Source organism: Capsicum annuum, chromosome 11, assembly GCF_002878395.1.
Source record: "Capsicum annuum cultivar UCD-10X-F1 chromosome 11, UCD10Xv1.1, whole genome shotgun sequence".
NCBI classification, from domain to species: domain Eukaryota; kingdom Viridiplantae; phylum Streptophyta; class Magnoliopsida; order Solanales; family Solanaceae; genus Capsicum; species Capsicum annuum.
Genome location: NC_061121.1, coordinates 2,870,500 through 2,894,388, shown reverse-complemented (window position 1 = coordinate 2,894,388; position 23,889 = coordinate 2,870,500). Strand labels below are relative to the sequence as shown.

At 34.4% G+C, this 23,889-nt stretch overlaps 1 long non-coding RNA gene across 1 annotated transcript; it reads left to right on the top strand.

Annotated features, from left to right (window-relative positions):
- The first annotated feature begins 17,700 nt into the window (after positions 1-17,700).
- On the top strand, positions 17,701-20,537 carry LOC124888601. The gene is made up of 2 exons (XR_007047064.1): positions 17,701-18,156; positions 19,636-20,537. It is a non-coding gene; the product is annotated as an uncharacterized LOC124888601 (long non-coding RNA).
- Positions 20,538-23,889: the final 3,352 nt, after the last annotated feature.

Genomic DNA, 23,889 nt, shown 5'->3' with positions numbered 1-23,889 from the left:
GTTCAGATTCGGGTAGTGACATTAGTGATGAAGAGGAAGGAGATCCTGTTGATGATGATGAAGTGGTAGATCCACTACCTAGAACTTCTTCTAGCAAGATACACTTTGATAAAACTGCAAAGAAGGTATGTTTTCAGTTGTACATGTTTTTTTTTAATGCTATTGAGTTTAGAGAGGCACTGCAGAGTTACTCTATTAAAAAAGGTGTGAACCTTAAGTTGAAACCTAATGAGAAGGAAAGGGTAAGGGCTAAGTGTAAGCATAAGGGTTGTCCTTGGGTTATTCTTGGAAGTATTGATAACACAGGATTTTTTACTGTGAAAACTTGCTTCCCTATACACAAGTGTTCTAAAAGGAAAAGAAATAAGATGTGTAACCCTTTGTGGATTAGTAAGCATTACAAAGATAGGATTATGAGTGATCCATCAATAAAATTGCATCATATTCAAGCACTTTTAAGAAAGGACTATGGGTTGTATGTTAGTAAAACAACATGTAGAAAGGCAAAAATCAGAATTATGAATAGACATTTTGGTTAAAGAGTTTTCTAGGTTGTATGACTATGCTGAACAGTTGAGGACCACCAATCCTGGTACCACTGTATCTATTAGGACATCCAAGAATGCAGTTCCAGGAAAAGAGGGGTTTATGGGCCTTTACATTTGTCTTGGGGCCTTAAAAAGTGGATGAAAAGAGGGCTACAAAATAATAATTGGTTTAGATGCTGCCTTTCTCAAGGGTGTATGTAAATGTATTTTGTTGTCTTACATTTTCAAAGATGGTAATAATCAAATGTACCCTGTAGCATGGGCTGTGGTTGATAAAGAAACCAAGGACACATGGTCATGGTTTCTTAGGTGCATCAGCCATGATTTGGAACTTGAAGAAAATGGGGGTAATGAGTTGACAATCATGTCTGATATGCATAAGGTATGACTCTTCATCTGTTCATATTTTTAATTATTTATTACTGGCTAATTTGCTGCAATAATGTCTTTAATGTTTAACTACTGTTTTACATGTTTTGATAGGGTCTTTATTTGGCACTTACTAATCTACTGCCAAATGCTGAGCATAGATAGTGTGCTAGACATATATGGGCCAACTGGAAGCAGGTTTGGAGTGATGAGGAAAGGAGAAAAAAATTCTGGCAGGTTGCAAGGGCCCCATTTGAAGTGTACTTACAAAGAAAACTTAATGAAATGAGTGAGTTGGGTATTGGAATTGTGGAAGATTTGCTCAAGTACAATAAATAGGCATGGTGTAGGGCCTTTTTTTAAGGAACATAGCAAGTGTGATGTGGTTGAAAACAACATGTGTGAGACTTTCAATAGTTGGATTTTTGCTGCTAGGTTCAAGACAATTATCACTATGTTGGAGGAAATAAGATGCAAAGTCATGGAAAGAATGAATCAAATGAGAGATTTTTGTGAAAAATAGATCACTGATGTGTCACCAATGGCTATGGAAGTTCTTGCAGAGAGTGCTGAATATGTAACCAAGTGTGAGGTGAGATTTAATGGTGATATGGGCTTTGATATTGGCGATCCACCTTATACACATGTTGTTAATGTGATGAGGAAGCAATGTAGTTGTATGTTTTGGCAACTAAAGGGAATTCCTTGTGTACATGCAATTGCTGCAATGCATTATAAGGGATGGAATGTGGAGTCATATGTTGATCACTGATATCAAAAGGAAACATACCTGAAGGCATATGAAAAGTATATTTTACCAATGACAAATATTAACATGTGGCCAAGAAGCACAAGACCACTAATTGAGCCACCTGAGATTACTCCCATGCCAGGAAGGCCAGGTAAAAATAGAAAGAAAGCTAAGGATGAAACTATTAAGAAAAAGTTTGGAAAGGCTATAAGAAAGGGAAGAAAAATGACATGTTCTGTGTGCAAGTGAATTGGACACAACAAGAAAGGATGTCCAACTTTGGTAAGCCAAAGTTTTTCTTTTTGATGAATTTTACTCATTTTGAATGTGTTTTTGACCTTTCCATATTTTTTGTAGAAAAAAGATTTCAGTAGTAGCTGTGGCAGTCAATTAAGTGTGCAAGCCAGAACTAGTACTACAGCTGCTGCTGTTGAGAGATGCAAATGCTTCAACAATTGAAGATATGCCTGTAAATGCTAAATCAAGCAACAGAAGGCCTGCAGGAAGGCCTTCAAATACTGAAAGTGCACCAATATGTTCAGGAAGGCCTGCAAATGCTTACACTGCCCTAACAGCTGCAGGAAGACATGCAAATGCTACATCAGTTGGTGGTGCGAGGCCTGTACGTGCCTCAACAGCTGATATAAGGCCTATAGCTGCTGTGATGCCCACTACCACTTCAACAGTGGGTGCTACTGCTACACAATCTACAACTCAGCTGTCTACTATGGGTGTTAGTACCCAAAAGAGGAAGAGTAGTACAACTTTGAGAGGTGGTGCAAATATGACATATAATTCACCAAGGCAAAAAAAACAGGTTTTGGTGTGTTGTTTGGACCAAGTGGAAGTGTGGTAGAGAGGGTAAGTTTCATATAATGTACTTTACATTTAACTGATTTTAATTAGTGCATGAATAACTGATTTTTTTTATTTTTACAGTCTGGAAATACTGATAGAGTATTACATAGCCCAACACTTATTTGTTCAGTTCCAACCAATATTGACTTGGGTTTCAAACCAAATGGACTAAGTTGGAAAGGTGGAGCTGCAATAACTCAAAAACAGCTACAACAACAAAGTAGCAAAATATCAAAGGCAAAGTCATCTCCAACCACTCAAGCCACATCAAGCACTCAAGCCAGCAAGAATCAATCCACAACAAGCACTCTAGCAACACATTAGTGTAATTCTCTTTCTGTAATGATCCCAAGTATTGTTAAGATAATTTTTTAAGACTTCTGGTTCATTGTTTTTAAGACAAGCATTTTGATGTTGTTAAGACAAGTATTTTGATGCCAATTATATATTGCAAATTTTTAGGTTGGCAATGGTGCTTCTCATTAAATTTAAATTTCATTTCATTGTACATACCAACTACATAGATCAAGCCATCTTAAATAATACAACAGATAGAAACCATATGACAACGATAATGATAATAGTGATATCAATACTAATGCTTGATCTTTCATATCTACCGTGCCTTCCATATCTTCCCAGTCCTTGTTGTCTTCATTGCCTTCGATGTCTACCCTTACATTGTTCATTTTCATCGGCCCATCGAAAGAATCCACAACCAGTACCAACATGATATTTTTGACAGCCCCAAAACATTCTTCCCGGATTGGTTGGTGTTCTTGACATCTTAAGTTCCGCATAAAGTTCACAATAACAAATTCAAACTGTCACGGTGTTGCAAAAAATTACATAAAAAATTAACTTTTCAATATTACAAGCATAGCAAGAAAACAAATTAATGAACAAAAACTTGGAGAGAGAAAAAATGGAGAAGAACGGATGAAAAAAATGCTCAAATTACTCCAACAATGGTGTTGGAACCAAATGTGGAAGAAGGAGCATTTATAATGGGTGTTGGAACCCTTTTTGACTATTGGGGCCCTTTAATTTTTTGGCTTACGCGCACCTGGACACTAAAACACACGCTCCTATGTGGTCACAGCCACATAGGATGCCACATCAGAAATTGTGTTTAAAAAGTTGCTTTTTAATGGGTTCAGGAGTTCAGATGACAAATATGTAAGTAGAAGCGTCCAACTTACATAGCTGACCTAGTACAAGGGTCAACAAGGTCATTTTACCAATTATTTACTCTGCGAGACCAATCTTTATCCAGAGATACCGGTGTATAGGTTTATAGATTGTGAAGTACTACTCTACTATGACAGGCCGGGATGGAAAGTGGTATAAAGAATAGTGGGTTTAAGACATCCAAAGAAACATATTGAAGGTTATTTGCTATTACTTATGTCCCTCAATTGTTTCTTTTATATACACATTACATGAAGTGGTAATTTTCTTCTCTCATCTCTCTCCCTTTTAGCGCAGTAAAAGCTTTGCTTGTCTCGATTGGCTTATAGCCAAAACAGCGACCGATCGTCCTACTACAAACGGCCAAGCACGGTGTCTAGAAACAAGAGGGAAAATCATCAGATGTGATATGAAACAAGAAACTAAAGGACCGCAACAAATATGCATTTGACCTTAAGCATTTAACTATTTTGAGATGTCTGTCTATAGAAAGATTCTCATGATTGACCACGAGTTATGGATCCAACGTATTCAATACTCCCTCAGTTTAAAAAAGAATGACAAATTAAAATAAAAAAGACTTTTGAATGTTGTGGTTCTAAATTAAAGTTATGTCAAATTTACCATAATACCCTTTAATCTTGTGGTATTAAACAGGACAGAAAAAGAAAGGGTCATGCTTTTTTAAACGGGCTAAAAAAAGTAGGTCATTCTTTTTCAAACAGAGGGAGTAAAATTCTTGCACTAAAGAGTGGTTCTTGGAGAAGAATCGAAAACCATCCTCGTGGTTTTCACAATAGTTTATGTGCTCATGGACAAAATTGCATTTGTTCATGGAAGATTTCATGGGATCAGTAAGGATATTTTATCCAAGTATTTTATGGTGAAGTACTACTCTACTACGACAGGGATGAAAGATATAGTGATAGTTTGTTTAGGACATCCAAATGACCATATGGGGTGTTACCTACGACTGGTGTCACCACTCAAGTATTCTATTATACGGAAAGCTTGATCTCTCCAAAATTATGTAATTGCTTATTTCATGTCATTAAGTTATACACATTATTTGACGTGATATTTTTCTTTGTCTTAGCTCTCTCACCCTTTTAGCATCGCAAAAGCTTTCCCTGTCTCGGTTGGCTTTTAGCCAAAACGGAGACCTATTATCCTGCTTGTATCGTTTGGTGGCTTCTACTACAAGTGCCTAATCACCAAGGCCGAGTTTCGCCCTTGTCTAATGGTGAATCTTACAGTAAAGTTCATTTCTGCCTTTGCATTCGACGGTCAATATCCTCCCGGCCCCACTAAATCCAATTCGGACCCAAATTTCGTGGCTAAAGTGACCTTACAACTAAGTTTATTAAGGTCTCGCGGCTGAGTCATATTCAATATGTTACTAGCATTTATTTATTTATTTTTATCCTTTTTTGTAATTAAATTAACATGGAGTGAGTATTTTTTTAATCTCAGTTGGGATTTGAAGTTGTAATCATCAGGGGTATACAAATTCTTTATAGATTATGGATCGTTTTTCTCTCTCAAAATAAAAAATTTAAGGAATTCTTATAATCTAAACATATTGAGCAAATTTCATCAGAAAAATAAAGACAAACATAATCAAAGAGGATTTCAATTCCCTCACATTTATAAATTATTCATTTGACAATTTCTATAACAATACATATACTAACAGCAAATCATAAAGAGCTCGTATCCTCCTATAGTTACAATATTTTTTTTCTGGACAATTTTTTTTTAATTGCTGGCAGAATCACATATATATTCTAAGATCATCCAAAATACTAAATTCACCCAACAAAAACCCATAATTATCCATAATAAGAACTCCCAATTTATGTGAATATTTCACTTCTTGATTTTCTGAAATTTTCACCCAAGTCCCCATCATTAATTCTTCATCACTTTCTTCAACCCCATTTGATGTATTCGTATTCTCATCAACACTCATTGACGATTTTTTTTAAACTCATCAGTAACACAAGATTCTTAAACAGATTTATCAGAAATCTGGCCATTTTTTGCTCTTTTAGCCATCACTAATTCTTCGAATTCAAGCTTCTTAGCCATCACCCATTTGGGGTGCCTTTTTAAAATTTTGATTAAAAAAACTTGCCTTTTAGGCTTCGGACTCCCGCATTTGGTCCAGTATTAAATGAAATATAATTAATTTTGACGAGTCTTATCTTTATCTCACAAGTTATAATATTATTCACCATTGTATATATAAAAAAAGGTTATTCGACTATGAATAAATTTCTTTGAATGAATCAATTAATGACATGGCCTGGTTAATATTATATTTAACTTACTAATATATCTTAAGTTGTAATAATAATGGTGGAAATATCTTCATACTTTGCGATAATTTAATCCTTATCTATATATTTTTATCATGCGATATTTCATATCCGCTTTATATCTTGAGTTATAATAATTATGAAATTTTTTTTACACTGTGTATAAGTAATAAATTCATACCACTTTTTTTTTTCAGTGGATGTTTCATATTTGTTTTATATCTTAAGCTATTATAATTGTGGAAAGTACTTTATGTTATGTGAATAATTAATTTTTTTCTCATTTTTTCACTTGATATTTCATATCATTTTGATGCCTCAACTAGTTTGTATTTAAGTCGTGTCTGATTATCTTTTCGTTATCTATATTTACGTTGAACTAAACTACTATAATTCTTCCCTGCCTACAAATTAGTTGACAATGTTTACAAATCTTACAAACAGAAGTTCATATATTTATATTTATTGTATATTTGTTTAGAATGATTTTAAAAAACGGAAGTACTACTTATCGAGAATTGTAAAATCATAGAATAAAGAAATTAGTTGAGATTATACGCAAGCAAATTTGAATATCATAATTATAATAATAAAAAAAATTATATTCTCATGAATTAAACTCATACCCCCACAATTTTTGCATTTTATATTCTGTAAATTCCATATTTAGTATGATGAACCATATGTTTACCTAAAATATATGCACTAAATTATCAAAAAATTAGTAAATCTAGTATTACAATAATATATACATTTTGTCTGCCAATAAAACGATCTCAAATTGGTAATAATAGGAAAATTGTCATAATTGGTATTGCAAGTTGGAATTGTCTTTAAATATTTATGCCAGGTGTATCATATTTTAATACATATATATAATTGCCACAAATAATGTTTGCGTCTAAAATAAAAACTTATTAATAGTTGAATCTATAATTAGAAGTGATACCTAGCTATTTTTGGCTAGGGATTATTTTTCCCTTTCATTTCCAGTTTAATTTTGGAAATGCCACCTCGAAAAATACTTATCCACACTCGGTGTTTATACAACGCTATCTATTTCGAGGACCAATTAATTTGAATTTATATCGAGAAATCCTACTTAAAAAATATGTTGCTTTAGCTTAAAGAGGACTTCATATGCAGGACTTGAAAAAAAATGACATCTATGCCTAGATATTAATCTTTGTTCTATTTTTGCACAACTGAAAATTTAAGGTTATAACTTATTATTTAACTTTAATATTTAAATAAAAACCAAAATACATTGAAATTGACTAATAATATATTTTGAATATACTATAAACTTCTATAATAATTAAATTAGTGTCCATCAATAAAGATCACGAGAAAGATTCTTTTTTTTTTTTCAAACATAGCATTATGTGTAATTTTGGCAATGTCCCTCTTTTTAACAAAGAAAAAAACTTATCTGAAAAACGACAACCCACTCCAATGACTATGACATGCATTTTGGATTAAACTGCCTGATCTTCCTATCCAAACTTCCCATTCGTTGTTGAGCTCGTGCCTTTGCCACTGCCGCTTCCTTAACTTATTGGACTCATATATCTCATTCAATTGACGACATCTTAGAAGATTTTCGTCATCAAACCTCTTTTCTTTTCACCTTTCTCTTGAACTCGCCATCGCCTTACGGTGCCCATGATAGTTTTCACCAATAAGACTCTCTCATTTTTATTTCTTTCAACTCCCCATCGCCTGATGGTGCCCGTGAGGACTTTCACCAGTAAGACTCTCTCATTTTTATTTCTCTCAACTTACCAACGCCTTATGGTGCTCGCGAGGGTTTTCACCAATAAGACTCTCTCATTTTTATTTCTTTCCTAATTTCTTATACTGAGGAAGACGAGTAGTACCCCAAAACTACATCATAGTATCCATTGCATGCTTAGCCTTAACATTATCAAAGATTGATTTGAAGGTCTTTCTTTAGTTGTAACTTCATTTTTGGATAAGGTTAGAAAGAAAAGGATGGCAGGAGGCTCAAACGACACTTGAAGTGGAGGTGAGATTTACAACTTTTGGAATCAACTCAACAACATATTAGCTCATGCCCCAGTTTTTGTTGACTGGGTGACTCTAAAAATTTCATTTGGTTAGACTGAGCCTGAAATAGGGTAGCCTACGTATCTCACTCCTGAGAGAGGAGAATCAGGTCACACATAGTTCCATCAGTTTATTCTTTGTTTTGATTTGATTTTTTTCTTCTCTCTTTTTCTTTTGTTATTATTATTATATTTTTTTCATGCTTTTCTTTTATTCTTCTTTTCTTGACATTTTATTTTTTACTCTATTTTGATTCCAAAAGAGGGGTATAAAAGAAAAATAAAACTAGGCTCAAACGGGGTAAACAAAGGATGACACAATGTTTGGATAGCAGAATGAAATGCCTTCATCATATCAATCTTCAAGAATGCAAGTCCTAAACATGCAATAGAACCAACAAAGGATAAAATATCATACATAATATCTTTTGACCGCATCAGCATTGATAACATCTCTGCCATTTTGCCTTCAATATCTGTCAAATATAAGGCCCCATTGGGCAACACTTTCTTCATAATAAAGGGACCTTGCCAATTTGGAGAGAACTTGGCTTTAGCTTCAACTTGATGAGGGAGGATACACTTTAATACCAACTGACCAACTTCAAAATTCCTGGATCATACCTTTTCGTTATATGCCCGAGCCATTCTCTTCTGATACAATTGGGTATGGCATACCAATGTTAGCCTTTTTTCCTCAATCAAACTCAATTATTCCAGTCGGGTTTTGACCCACTCGTCATCATCAATATCTGCTTCCACAATGACTCGAAGAGAGGGAATTTCAATTTCTGCTGGAATGACTACTTTTGTCCTATACACCAATAAATATGGAGTTGTCCCTGTTGAAGTGCGAACAGTAGTGCAATAACCTAGCAATGAAAATGGCAACTTCTCATGCCATTGTCAAGACCCTTGTACCAATTTTCGCAGTATCTTCTTGATATTCTTATTGGAGGCTTCCACAGTGCCATTTGCATTCGGACGATATGGAGTGGAATTTCGACGTGCGATCTTAAACTGTTGACACACTTCTTGCATCAAATGACTATTGAGATTGACAGCATTGTCTGTAATGATCATCTTAGGAATTCCAAACCTACAAATGATGTTGGCATGAACAAAATCTACTACCGCCTTCTATGTCACTGACTTAAAAGTTACTGCTTCTACCTACTTGGTGAAGTAATAGATGGCCACCAAAATGAACCTATGCCCGTTCGACGCTTTTGGCTCAATTGGTCCAATCACGTCCATTCCCCAAGCTACGAAAGGCCATGGAGCAGACATTGCGTGCAATTCAGTAGGAGGAAATGTATCAGATCACCGTGTACCTAACATTGATGACATTTCCGAATAAAACGAATAGAATCCCGCTCCATAGTAAGCCAATAATAACCTGCTCGAAGTATCTTCTTTGACAAGACATAACTATTCATATGCGGCCCGCATACTCCTGAGTGTATTTCAACCATGATTGCCGAAGCTTCTTTTGCATCAACACACCTCAAAAGTCCCAGATTCGGGGTTCTCTTATATAAGATTCCCCCACTTGAGAAAAATCCACTAGCCAAACACCTAATAGTCCTCTTTTGATCATTGGTGGCATGTGTTGGGAATTCTCCTGACTGAATGTATCGCTTGATATCAAAGAACCAAGGTTCTCCATCGAGCTCTTCTTCAACCGCACTACAGTAAGCATAATAATCACGACTCTGTATTTGCACTAGATCAATGTAGGCTTTATCAGGATGTTGGAGCATCGAAGACAAAGTGGCCAACGCATCAGCAATCTCATTGCAAATTCTTGGAATATTCCTAAACTTTACAGACACAAACCGTTGACATAGATCTTTCAAGCATTGTCGATACGGTATTAGCTTTAAATCTCGCATTTCCCAATCACCTTAAATATGATGGACGAGCAAATATGAATTCCCCAACACTAATAGTTCATAGATTTCCATATCAATAGCTAGCCTCAAACCCAGAATGCAAGCTTCATATTCTGCCATGTTATTGGTACAATAAAATCAAAGTTACGCTGTCACCGAAAAATGTTGCCCCGCCTTAGAGATAAGAACTGCACCTACTCTGACTCCTTTCATATTGATATCTCTATCAAAGAACATCTTCCAACCTGGATCAACATCTATAATGACTTTATCGACACACAATATCTCTTCATCAGGAAAATATGTCTTTAATTGCTCATACTTTTCATCAATTGGATTCTCAGCAAGATGATCTGCTAAGTCTTGGGCTTTCTTGGCGGTTCGAGTCATATATACAATGTCGAACTCGGTAAGCAATATTTTCCACTTTGCCAATTGACTTATTGGCATAGGCTTCTGAAATATAAACTTCAGCGGATCTATGCGGGAGATGAGATAAGTAGTATAGGACGAAAGATAATGCTTCAACTTCTGTGCTACCCAAGTCTGGGCACAACACGTCCTTTCAAGAAGTATATACTCTGCTTCATATGTTGTGAACTTCTTGCTAAGGTAATAAATAGCTTGATCCCTTTTGCCCGTGACATCATGCTGACCCAATACATAACCGAAGGAATTATCTATGACTGATAAATATAATATCAAAGGCCTACCAGGCTCCGATGGTACCAGCTCGGGCGGATTTGACAGATATCTTTTGATTTTATCAAATATGTCCTGGCATTCTTCAGTCCACTCAACCGCAGCACTCTTCTTCAGCAACTCAAAAAGGGGCTCGCAAGTGGTTGCGAGTTGAGCAATGAACCTACTGATGTAGTTCAATCTTCCTAGCAAACTCATCACCTCTGTCCTATTCTTGAGCAAAGGCAAATCCTGGATGGCTTTAATTTTTGAGGAATCTAATTCAATTCCCCGATGGCTGACTACAAATTCCAATAGCTTTCCAGACGAAGCTCCAAATACATATTTTACCGGATTAAGCTTGAGATTATACCTGCGAAGCCTCCCAAATAACTTTCTTAAATCTTTAACATGGTCAGCTTGACTCTTTGATTTAATAATCACATCATCTACATAGACCTCAATCTCCTTATGCATCACATCATGAAACATAGTGGTCATGGCTCTCATGTATGTTGCTCCAGCATTCTTCAAACCAAATGGCATCACTCGATAGCAACAAGTCCCCCATGTTGTGATAAAAGATGCCTTTTTTGCTTCCTCATCATCCATAACGATCTGGTGGTCCGGCATAGCAATCCAAAAAAGAGGCAACCTCGTGTTTAGAACAATTGTCCAGCAAAATATGGATGTTGGGTAACGGAAAATCATCCTTCGGACTTGATCTATTCAAATCACGGTAATCAACATATACTCAAAGTTTTCCATCTTTCTTTGGGACAGGAACAACATTGGATAACCACGTAGGATAACGAGCCACTCGAATGACTTTGGCTTTAAGTTGTTTCATGATTTCTTCTTTGATTTTGATACTTACTTCAGTTTTAAACTTCCTCAACTCCTATTTCACAGGGAGGAATGCAGGATCAGTTGGCAATTTATGGACCACTAATTCGGTGCTTAGACCAGGCATATCATCATAAGACCATGCAAAAACATCCTTATAGTCAATTAATGCTTGAATCATTCCATCTTTTAGCTGTGCCAAAGCATGTACACTGATTTTAGTTTTCCTAACATCTTCTTGATTCCCTAGATTAATTGGCTCAGTTTCATTCAAATTAGGATTCGGCTTGTCTTCAAACTGTTCCAACTCTTTGCTTATTTCCTCTAGTGCCTCTTCTTCATCATATTCCTCCCTTGCTTCATTATATCTTTATTAGTTTGGATTTTAAGATCAGGCTGAAAATCCTCATACATGTCATGTCATTAGAATCAGCATAAAGAGAACTGTATAAAGAAAAAGACAAAAACAAAATATATTAGACACACAATAATGAGTCATTGTATTTCATTAAAAGGGAAACATATGAGGGTTTAAACAAAAATGACAACAGAATGTAAACAAGCTAAATTCTAAATTACAACCCTGGAATAACTCAGATAAATGGAAAAAAATATAAAATAAACTACCTAAACTCCCTCCTGACGGGGAGTGGAATGATTTCTCAATTGTTGAGCTGGACCTCAGGACCCATGAACTACATGACTGCCTTACTGGTACCCTCTCCAACTTCAACCATGTCAACATCAATCAGCAGGTTCTGGAAGTCATCAACCAATTCAGCTTCAAATTCTACAGGTTTTATGACATCCCTTTTGACAAATGATTCACTGAGTAGCGGCATTGGGCGAGGGAGTGACCATGTTTCTTTTTCCTTTCCTTGGCCTTCTTCAAATCTTCAGCCATAGGTTAAAATCCCAGACCAAAAGTACCCATGTTCTCTCTCGGATATATGGGACGAACGATACCATGCAGAGATACTCCCAAACCCTTCCCTGGCACAAATCCATATTTCAAAAGCTTACTCACCACCTTGATAGAAGCGGAAGACAATTGTGGTCCCCAAACAACCTGTCCTTCAAGGATACGATCTACAGGCACTGTATTAAAAGTTTGATAGACAAATGTCTCCTCTACATTGTTTGCTGCAATTAGAGACAAGAGAGAATCTTTGTAGGCGGAAAACTCCTCTTCACTATGAATAACCACTTCTTGCCTGTCATGCTCAAACTTGATCATTTGGTGCAATGTAGACGCAACCGCCTTGGCCTTGTGGATCCATGGTCTTCCCAATAATAGATTGTAAGAGGAGTCGATATTCAATACTTGAAACTCTAGGGAGAATTCAACAGGCCCTATAATAAATATTAGTTCTATTTTGCCAATGGAGTTGGAATTTTCTACATCGAAAGCCCTAACACATACATTGTTGGGCCTGGTCCTCTCAACACTAATATTCAAATTTTGTACGGTGAAAATAGGGCAAATATTTGCGCCAGAACCTCCGTCAATCATGACACGAGTGACGTAGAAATCTTTACACTTCACGGTAATATAAAGCCCCCGATTATGCCCCGTACCTTCAGTTGGCAATTTGTCATCAGAGATCCGATTAACCTCAAAGATTTTTCCGACTATTTTCTCAAGCTGATTTACTGTAACCTCCCTAGGAACATATGCTTCATTTAATACCTTCAATATAATATTACGATGTTTCTTGGAACGCAACGACAACAATAAGAGGGAAATCTGAGCAGGGGTCTTCTTCAACTTATCTATTATTAATACTCCGACAATTTTATCTTTTTTAAAAATTCTCCAGCTTCTTCTTCAGTGACAGGCTTTTTGATAGATGAAGGTCCACTCCCAATTGGATTCGACTTTAAAGTACTCTACATCCTTTATAAGGTCCATTATTGGTGGGACGTCTTGCACCCTACCCAATTGACGCATCACCCTTCTCGGACTGTAAGGCCTAGTGCAATTAAGTCCTATCAAAACCAGAAGGAGTTGCATTTGAGATCCCATCAAGATTTTCTTAGGACTAAACCACATATAGGACCAAAGAATGTTTGTCGAAGTTCTTGATTAGAGAAATTCGACCCAGGCATTGACTCCCATAGGAAAAGAAAATTTATCAAAACACATTCTCTCTTGCATGGCTTACACTCGATCATTCAGACAACGGTCGACCACATCTGCTTTAATCAAAGAAGGCGTATACAAATGCTCCATCATCCACAACTGCAATATCAGATTACTCTCCTAAAAAAAATTGTACCCCTCCTTTTACTTCAGTTAAAGCCTTATATATTTTTGTTAAGATCATTGGTACAATGGTGACATCATATTTTTTCTTATATAAGCTATCACCACTGATTGTAGACGAGTAATGATACATCTCTCATCTAATGGGAACACTAAGATGCCCAACAAAGCCAGACAGAAAACCTTAAGACGATGTTTTCCCAGATTTTTTTGGTAGTGCAGAATTCATCCCAAAAACAGTCGAAACCCTCTAAGGACCCAAATCTAGCAAACAAATAATCAAAGAAAATCCAAGATTATTTGAGATATCCCAGATGCTTGTTATCTTTTAATCCACAGAGTCGAAGAAATCTCTTACGAGTATGATTGTGGGCTAAAATCATCTACTGACCCATATAAGTCAATTGAAACAAACGAGACATTTCTGCCAGGGTAGGAGTCAATTCACAACTTCCGAACCTAAACACCAAATTGTTTGGATCCCAAAAAGTCAACGCAACTTCAATTAGGTTCGGACAGGGCGTGAGATCCATGACTGCTACAAGATTGCCTAACACTTTCCTCACTTCGTGCTTTTCAGAGTAGTCGAATATGCCCCACCACTTGACCAACTTTTTGGGTACCTTGACAACTATAGGGACTCTAGACTTTGTGGACAGATCCATCCTATAATAACACATAGGACATTAACTTAAACATTCGATAAGACAGGAAAAGATCCCCACCCATGGGATTGTAACGCAGACGTGTGTCGAAAGGACAGACCATTTTATGACTCAAATTTGCCGAACAGTAGCACTGAATAATATCAGCCTACTTGGCAAGAACCCGCTAACAACACTAAATTATGCGGAGAAAAACTTAGGCTATGACTAAGACAAAAGCCACAAAATAAAGATTACCGAACCCACTGAGGGTTGCCTACGTATCCCGCCCCGAGGGATGAGAATCAGGTATGCGTAGTTCATCCAGGTTGGATAATTAAGGATCAAATGAACCAAAACTTAACTTAAAAGACGCGATTGCAAACGAACGATGAAAATAAAATCTTTTTGGGTTTTCAATTAGACGCTTCACACAAAACTGACACCAACAACTATGAAAGAGAAAAAAAATATTTTTGTTATTTTCATTATATGAGATGTACAAAACTCCTACCTTCTTTTTTGCATTTTCTTTTATAAAAAAAAAACTACTTATGTAAAACAAATCATTTTCACTACTAAAAAACTGCCAAAAATCGATGTAAAAAAAAGCAACGGCCAGTGTCGCTTTTTTAGTTTTAATTTAATTTTAATTTATTTTTTATTAAAAACGACGACCAACGTCACAATGTTCGTCACTCTTTTTCGTGGATTTTTGAGCCAATTAATTAAAAAATAATTCATAATATTTTTTTAATAAAAGCGACGGACAGCGTCGTAATTTATTAAAAAATAATAATATATATTTTTTTAAAATCGACGTAGTCCGTCGATTTTTAATTTTTGATTTTTTTAATTTTTTATTAAAAGCGACGGACGACATCGCTATAATTTTTATTTTTTAAAATATTAATTCTAGAAAATCGACGTTGTCCGTCCCAATTTGTAATTATTTTTAATTCTTCTTTATTTTTTAGAAAAAACGACGGACAACGTCGCTTTTGATAAAATTAAATAAATTTATTTTTTTGAAAAGCGATGTAGTTCGTCTCTTTTTAAATTTAATTTTTATTTTTGTTTATTTTTATTAAAAGCGACGGACAATGTTGCAATAATTTTTAGTTTGAAAAATTTTAATTCTAGAAAAGTGACGCTGTCCTTCGCAATTGATAATTATTTTTAATATTTCTTTATTTTTTACAAAAAGCGACGGACGACATCGCTTTTAATTTTTTTTTGTTTAGTTTTATTAAAAGAGACGGACAATATCGCAATAATTTTTATTTTCTAAAATTTTAATTCTATAAAAGCGACACTTTCCGTCTCAATTTATAAATATTTTTAATTTTTCTTTATTTTTTCAAAAAACGACGGACATCATCGTTTTTTTTAAAACTAAATAAAAATTAACTTTATGAAAACGACATTGTCCTTTGATGTTTGATTTTTAATTTACTATTAAATAAATAATTTTTATATTAAAAAAAGTAAAATGTATTCAATTATATATTAAGTACATTGATATCATATGATCGTTTGATGAAAAAAAATATACTGTTGAAGTTATAATATAATAATATAAGCTAAATTAAATGATAATTTATCATTGTTTATATACAAAACGTTGTATTACGAGTTAATTTACATGTGGATGTGATGTATCTATTATTTATTGTGAATTTTATTGTCAATCAACTATATATATTGAATACATTGATTGCATACGATCGATTGATCAAGGTAATAATATACTTTTGAAATTATAATATAATAATGTAAGCTAAATTAATTAATAATTCATTAGAGTAGAAATAATATACGTTGTATTACGAGGTAATATACTCGTGTATGTGATGTATATAAAGCTAGCTAACTGAATATAAATATCCAAATATTTTGAATAATACGTTAACATCATATGATCGAGGCAATAATACATTATTGAAGTTATAATAATGAAGACAATTAACCGACAATTCATCATATTAATACGTTGTATTAACGTAATCGAAATCTCCAATTCAGTATTTTTTTAACCTAATTTAAATTCCAATTGACCTACTTTTAAATGTCTTAATCTCAGTCGTTGATCAAAGTTGATCTAACGGCTCAGATCAAATCAACAAATCTCTCCTTTTAAACAAAATATCAAACCCTATCCTCATTTTCTCCCTGTTGACACCTAATTTCGACCACCCAATATTGCTTAAGCTGATGTTTTATCAAAATTTTTGAAATTTCTATATTATTATTTTTCACATTATCCTTACATTAAATACATAATGACGAGTCACATTTATAATTTAGAAAAGTGAACACATTATTTTTATTATCTTTTAATATCGTTTTATAATATTTATCCATTCAAACACGACATTTTTACTTAATTTTATTAAGATTTATTAAATTATTTTTTCTTCTTAACCCTGCATACTCTCATCTTTGCAAAAATCCTACATGATGCGTTTTAATTTACAAGAATCTTCAAACTTGAATAGATTTTCGAGAAGGTCTGCGTACACTGTACCCTTTACAGACCGACCGTCGACATGGTTATCATCTAATCCATTTTCTTTTGGGGGTCTCTGTGCACACAAATGTGTACTGTGTTCTATTTGTTAATTAAGTTTGATGCTATGTTAGATGACATTTTAGTATCTTTTACACATTTTTCTGGTATCAAACAAATTTTTGAGGTGCCACACTCACGTTTTGCAAATACATGTCTAGTGTAGCATCATTATTTTTATTATTATTAACATTGTTATCATACATATTATTTATTAGTATTATCATTATTTATTATTATTATACAATATTTATTTACTTCTATTATCTCTACTAGAATTTAAATAACAGCCTAATCGAAATCACATAACAGTGCATACTCACATTTTTCGCAAATATATTATCTAGTTTTCCATTATTTCTTTTTGTTATTATTATTTATTATCATTATAATTCATTTTTTATATATTATTTAAATAACAACCCAAATTACAATAACTTTGCCAATTAATTTATGTTGTAGTCTAATTTTTGTCTAAGTCACTATAATTTTAGTTCATTCTATCCAATTTATTACAAATTTAGCCAATTTTAATTCAGCTCGTGTCAATTTTAGTCACAAATATATCAGAATTGGAGCGTTAACCTCATTTTTAATCCGAGTCGTTGATCAAAATTGATCTAACGACAGAGATGATTTCGACCATCCATTTCCTTTTAAGAATCTAATACCCTAGACCCAAGTCATTTTTTAACAACTTTCGCCTTCAACACTCTCTCTACCTATTTTCCCTCTCCTTCTCTCTCTCTACAAATCCCCCTCCAAATCTCGATCTCCTCCCTCTCCTCCGATCTATCCGCTGTCAATAGCCCTCTCCCGCTGTCGCCATCACCGGTGAGAGACCGAACTAGCAACGCCAGCTATGGCGCCACCTCTGCTCTCCTATTTCCGCCACTATCAACCCCAGTGCCGAGCCAAGTCCTGTCATGCCTTCAGCGCCCAACGATGACAACCACACCAGCGAACATTGCGACAGCCGCCTTCGCCCCCTCCTTCTCCGGCGAAGACCCTCCGTTCTCCCTTCCCTCCTCTCGCTGCTGCAGAGCCATGCCATTTGCGCCATCACCTGCTTTGACCGAACCCCACGAGGGTGTCAAGGGTTCGATTCCAATGCTTTATATATCAATTGCATAATGAATTTGTCTCCGGTAAGGTCGTTCTCGGATCTATCTTACTTGTTTTGGAATATGAAATATGTGGGTTAACTTGGATCTGAGTTTCTCTATTTTGAATGTTTCGATTTCATGCTTGGCTAACGTTACTTTCTGAACTGGGCATTGAATGACTTAATTGTTATTCATCCATGAAATGAATACAAATTCTTCATTTGTTTGTGATGTTATGTATTAGTGGAGTGATGTATAAATGTGTAGCTAGAACATCTCAACGGAATCACATTCCACCTCGTTTCATATGCTCTTATTCTTTATTCTGGCCAACAAGAATAAGACATTTTATTTGATTGAAAATTCAACCACTTCAAGAACCCTGCTTTATTTGATTTGTTAGTTTTGTCATGTAGTAATAGGTGGCCTGATAAGGTGGTCTTCTTCATAAAAGCTTAATCAATTCAATTACAGAATATTAGATAGTTAAGATATAAATGATTTAGTGAGTAGTTGGGAATATTCTATATATGGTTTAAATTCAAAATGCACGACTGGGCTTTATTCTATGGAACTGTGCAAGTATGGAAGTATTTTTTATAAAAAAAATTACACTCTTAAATTTTGGTGACCTGGTAACTTGAAAATGGTTAAGCGTGGGGACTTGAAATGTGAATTAATTATTTGAAAATGGTTAAGTGTAGTGACTTGAAATGTGAACTAGTTACTTGAAAATGGTTAAGTGTAGTGACTTGAAATATCTACTAGTTATTTGAAAATGGTTAAGTGTAGTGACTTGAAATGTGCACTAGTGACTTGAAAATAGTTAAGTATAGTGACTTGAAATGTTAATTAGCTATTTGAAAATGGTTTGAGTGTAGTGACTTGAAATGTGTACTAGTGAATAAGTTATTTGAAAATTATTAATTGTAATGACTTGAAGATGATTAAGTGTAGTTACTTGAAATTGTGAACTTGTGACTTGAAAACTGTTAAGTGTATTTACTTAAAATTGTGAACTTGATGCTTGAAAATGGTTAAGTGTAGTCACTTGAAATTGTACGAATGACTTTAAAATAATAAAATGTAGTTACTTGAAAATGATTAAGTATATTGACTTGAAAAGTGATTTAGTTAATTGAAAATAGTTAAGTGTAGTGATTTGAAATGTGTACTAGTGACTTGAAAATATTTGAAGTGTGGCGACTTGCAATGTGAATAAGTTATTTGAAAATGGTCAAGTATAGTAACTTAAACGCGTAGTAGTGACTTGAAAATGGTTGTGTAGTTACTTGAAATGTCTACTAGTTATTTGAAAATGGCTAATTCTAGTGAAATAAAATGTCAATTAGATATTTGAAAATGAAGATTCAAAAAAAATGTCAATTAAGATATTTGAAAATGGTTTTGAGTGTAGTATCTTAAAATGTGTACTAGTAACTTGAAAATATTAATTGTAGTCGCATGACATATGAGCTAATGACTTGATTTTTATATGTTTTGATGTAAACTTGCATACAGATGACATCCGCTGATGACGTTGATTGACCTCGTCCTTATAATAATTCAAAGTCAACTGCTAAAAAGAAATCTTTGACATCTTTAAACTCCAATGAAAAAACTTTAGGATTGTTTAATATTTTGGTGGTTGTTGGATTAATTATTAAGTGTCTTGTATTTTGGATTTGATTTTTTAAGGAGTGTTGATTTGAATTACTTAAATGTTTTGATAATATAGTATCTTGTCTGGTTATTTTAGAAATGTATGTTGCTTGAGGCTATATATATTGAATTGCATTTTTATTTGGCAGGTGGGATGCAAAAATGCTGATTTTTGCATCCAAAAAAATGCAGAAAAGCGACGGACAATGGTCTCGCTTGCTTTGAATTACTTAAAAAAGCGACTGCCAAAGTCGCTTTTTTTCTTTATCATGAACTAATAAATTTTTTTCCCTCAAAATACGACGGACAATGCCGTTTTTTCTGATTTATTTTTAAAATTTTTCCTTCAATAAAGCGACGCACAACGTTGTTTTTTCAAAAAATAACTAAAAAAAATTTTCCGCTAAAAGTGATGCTGATCATTGTTTTCAAAAAACCAATGCCCCTTTTTAAGACGTAAAAAAAGCAACGACTTTTCGTCACTTTTGCCTAAAAAACCGACGCTGGCCGTCGCTTTTTGACAGTTTTTTAGTAGTGTTTGAGGTTTTTGAATTATGAAAGTTTACAAAAGAAAAATGTTTTTAATGCTTTTGTTTTTTGACAAATGGGTATAAAAGGTAAACAAAATCTTTGAATTTTTGTTATTTTGAAAAAAATAAAATGTAGAAGGTAAAAAAAGTCGTTTTTTTTTAAACTTTTGGGTTGCGAAGAATAAAAGCCATGAAGAACCCTAAAATAAACTACGAAGATCTTTTCTTTTTTTCTCTTTGACTCATTTTCCTTTATCTCTCTCTCTCTCTTTTTTTTAACGCCTACACACTTTACTTCTAACAAATGCTTTCCCCAAATCAGTTCGTCAAATGACCACGTTACCTTTAGAGATGCAACATTTAGCACGCAGGGATGCTTTAAAGGTGAGTCTCCTACAAAGGACCGTGTGGGCTCGGCTAGATTTCAATATGATGCACATAAGAATGACCTAAAGGTTGATCTACATTGTGGTTTACTAACAAGGCCGTTCGGGGGAGTATATGGTCGATAGTGGCTGCTTTGCTTTCCACCTACTCCATACATCCAACGGCTTCCTCCCCTAAAATAAGGGTGACTTAACTAGAGTTCGTGCGCACGGCGTGCACTCCGAGACTTGTTGCAGAAAGAATTGACTCGGGTTATGCCAATGATGTCAGATATAAAGTGGTAACACATAAAGAAAAACTATAAACAAAGAGCACGAAAACGCATAACAGTGATAACAATAACGCAAACAATAATCACAAACAATGTTTATAAACCCATAATGCCAAACAAAGTCGATATGAATCCAAAATTAAGCTCGAATTCTGAAAAGATCTCAAGCAAAGTCGCCAGAGCTGTCACATCCATTTTTCAACTCCAAAAAGACTATATCGTTATAAGTTTGAAAGGGTTTTTATTATTAAGTGAAAAAAGAAAACAACCGTTTCGAAAAGGATTCATTATATTCAAAACTCAGAGTCGCCATTTGGCATAAATCAGGTGTGCCAAGTCACTCGTGGATATCCTTTTTCAAAACGGATTTGACTCTGTAACACTGATCCACGAACAGAGATTCTGGTTAAGGAATTCTGTTGATCGATGGGAAGGTGCTAGGCACTCCTCGGCTAATTTGACACTACGAATGTATAAACCACACAAAACACATAAAACGATCAATCAAACAAACAAAATAAACGAATCCCAAAATATAGTATACAGTCCAATTTTTACAACTTGAAATGAAAAAGGTACTGAAAAGTAAACCTACGCTAACCTACACCAAACTACGCTCCAATGGCTTACCCAATGCTTTGGGCCTTCACGGGCATCCTCCGAGTACATGATACGTCGGCGCATTCTTCGGTGAATAAATACAATTCCTTCGGGGCATTCCCCGGCAAATGAATACAATGTCAATTTCATGCGATAAATTAGAAAAACATCCAACAAATATTCCAAACACTCCAACAATTTCACCAATTCTAAATTTGCCTACCCGAGCCTACTGTTTGCCTACCCGGTCGACGACATAGAACGTTCAACATCAACAATGAATCAAAATTTCATAATAATCACTTTTATCAATTTTCGATTCCCAACCCAAATCGATTCTAAACATCAATAAAGTGTCATTTCAACACGCATTCCATTATCACAAAATGAATCACAGAATCGTAACAACAACAATTCATATCATGTTTCGAATAGAATAAATGATGAAATAAAAAGACGAAGAAAGTAGAATTGGACCTCAATTCGATGATTTTATTTCGAATAACCAAGATGGATCAGAACTAACAAAGCCACAGAACCTTAAAAAATCCACCTTCACGGTCAACTCGTCATGTCTCGGCCTCCTCGAATTGTTTGAAGACGACAAGAGAACAACACCATTTTTATTCTTCCTTTTTGATCAATTTTAAACGATGATTCGACGGGAGTGGCAAACGTCGATAGGCTTGAAACAGTGACGGGAAAAGAGGGTTTTGACAAATTATTGAAATTTCCAATGAAATTGGACGGAAATAGACCGAATATCGATGAATTTCGGATGGTTGATGATGTTCTCTGGCGAGAATCGGCCGGAACAACAAGGATGACTCGCGCTGTTCTCCGATTGGCAATTCCAGCGAGAATTCGCTGAAATAACTGTTCCTCTCCAATTTTTCTCTTCTTTTTTATCTCCCACATTTTACTCCCGCTCTCTCGCGCGTTTACTGTTCTCTCTCATGCTCAAATCTCTCTCTCTATATGGTTTTCTCTCCATTCATGGTGGGTCTTTGTGTTTTTTATGTGAATCAGTGTATTTTGTGTATTTTATGGAAGAATCCCGTGTGGTCTGTGAGTGTATGGAGTTTTTGTTATGCCTTCGTGAAGAAGAAAGAGCTCCAAAAATGGAAAAAAAGAAAAAAAAAAACCTGTGCGTGAGAATGTCCCCCTTTTTCTTGTGTGATGGAAAATATATATTGTTCAAGAAAAGAAAATAAAAGTGGTCCCTCCTAGTTGTTGTGATCCCTTCTCGGAAGTTTTCTCTATGTATATATTTCTTTTGTGGCCAAGAAAAAGGAGGGGGTCACGTGGGGGGTAGGGGTGAGGGTAGTTAGGTGATGGGTGAGTTGTTGTTTTTTAATTGGGTGGGTTGTTGGAATATTAGAATTAGACAAAGTTTTTATGACCTGTTACTTGGATAAAAACAAAACAAAAATAAATAAATAAATAAGTAAAAGATGAGGTGATTATTTATTTTCTTGGGGAAAAATTATAAAAATGGGGTTAGATTGTGTAATATCGGAGTAAGAAATATTATCGACGGGATAAAATTACGTGTCTACAATAGGATCCTCGTGAAGTTGGAATGTGTCGTTGCTAATTTGGTCATAGTTCAGGAGATACTAGATGTTTTACTCTAATGTTAATTCAATATATTAGTTAATTTTTTAGACAGAATATAATGCTTTTAGTTTCTTTATATCGAAAGTATGTTATGTTTGGACTATTATCAAAATAATAACCCTCAAAACAAATTTAATAAAATATATATGAATAATTAACGAGTGTCACATTAATTTGGTAACTCGGTCAATTTTGAAGAGTCACTAAAATAAATATTATTTGTGCACCACTCTAAATATTGAAAGTTTGATTTAAAGAGCTTAACTAAATATTACTAGGATTAAAAATATAATTATCAATAATCAAGGGATCAAAATTATTATTATATCAAAGATAAACACAACAAGAATTTTGTTTCAGAAAAGTTGAGTGTATTCAGAATGTGGATTAACTAGAGCCACATTTACTTGTAAACACATGGATTATATAGCTATGTCCCACCCAAAAAATGAAAAAATAGTATTAATACTTTAGACATCAATGATTAGTTGTTATAGAAGATGTCCAAATCAAATGAATGTTTTAATCTTTTTTTTTAAAAGTAATTATGTGGCCGTCCTCAAAACTGTAGAACTAAGTACGAGTCTAAATTAAAAATAAAAATTTAATGTAATCTTAGGCTGACTTTATCCCTATTGGCTAGATATCATTTTCAAGACTGTTAACTTTGGAGAAAATAAAATAAATAAATTATGAAAAATACTT